The sequence below is a fragment of the Onychomys torridus genome, chromosome 10, assembly GCF_903995425.1.
Source record: "Onychomys torridus chromosome 10, mOncTor1.1, whole genome shotgun sequence".
Classification (NCBI taxonomy): domain Eukaryota; kingdom Metazoa; phylum Chordata; class Mammalia; order Rodentia; family Cricetidae; genus Onychomys; species Onychomys torridus.
The window spans coordinates 80,048,684-80,049,959 of record NC_050452.1 but is presented as its reverse complement, the minus strand read 5'-3'; the positions used below and the strand labels follow the sequence as shown (position 1 = coordinate 80,049,959).

At 44.4% G+C, this 1,276-nt stretch overlaps 1 pseudogene; it reads right to left on the bottom strand.

Annotated features, from left to right (window-relative positions):
• Positions 1–318: 318 nt before the first annotated feature.
• On the bottom strand, positions 319–937 carry LOC118591922 (annotated as a pseudogene).
• Positions 938–1,276: the final 339 nt, after the last annotated feature.

The following is a 1,276-nucleotide window of genomic DNA, read 5'->3' as shown; positions in this document are numbered from 1 at the left end:
TACCCAGCTACCTCACTTCCTCTTCCCTCCCAGCTCTGTCACTTTCTGTCTGTCTGTACAGACCTCCAGATCTCCATGGTTAACTAGTGTTGGAATTAAGGCGTGTGCCACCACGCTTGGCTCTGTTCTCTAGTATGGCCTTGAACACACAGAGATCCTACTTGCTAAGGGATAGGATTAAGGGCGTGTGCTGCCTGACTTCTTTGTTTACTTATAATGGCTGGCCTTTTTCCTCTGATCTCCAGGCAAGCTTTATTCATTAAAACACAAATAAAATATCACCACATTTCAGCACAAATAAAATATCACCACGTGACCTCACGCTATCCAGGTCTTTGCCTTTTCTCTAGCTGCCAGTATGGTCTCCTTTGCTTTCTCTTTGGCCTTTGTGGCTGTCTCAACAAGTGTTTTGGAAGGGGCCTCATCACATAATTTGGCCAAGATGTACCTTCATTGTCTTGGTCCCATTGTTTCTGAAGCAGGCAAGACCAAATTTCTGGGTACCTCTGCAGATGCTAAATAAGCAAGAGGAGACCCATGCTTGCTGACAGATTTTAGTCCAACAGCTGCTGTCCATCAGAGTTCACATAGTAAATACTTTTTCCTCTTTAACCACCAGAGGAGTGTGGTTGCTGTTCCAGGTGAAGGTGGTCATGGTCTGAGTCTGTGGGTCTTCAAAAGAGTCTTCCAGAATGTTGTCCAAGGGAGCAACACTGACAGAAAACAGTCTCTGTGCCAACTTGGCATCCCTGCTGGTCATAGTGATCTTGGTCAGGAGTCCCTGGGACAGAGGTGTCTGGTTAGGGGTCGCATCTGGGCACACTTTCTTCATTTAAAACATGTTTTCTATAGGGATTCAGATTCCATTGCCAGACGGCATCAAAAATCTGTTCCAGGAACTTCAGAGTACTATCTGGCCCAGTGAATGCTTCATCATAATGCAGACCAGGTGGGGTCAATATTCACACAGCATCTGGGTGCAGAGCCAGGTGGGTTCAGTATTCACACAGCATCTGGGTGCAGAGTCAGTCTGGTGGCTCACCAGGCTCAAGCTTAGTCACCAATATGCCCTGCCCAGGTCACTACTGCCACAACGAGGGGCTGTGATCTGTTTTCCAAAGATTATTTAACACTATTTTTTGGAACTAAACAATGAAATATGGAAGAATGAGAAAAAAGAAAAATCATAGACTAAATGTATCATACAGAAACATACCATTGTAATTCATATTATCAAAATTGTATGATCCCTACAATTTCCTTGACATTTGCTAGT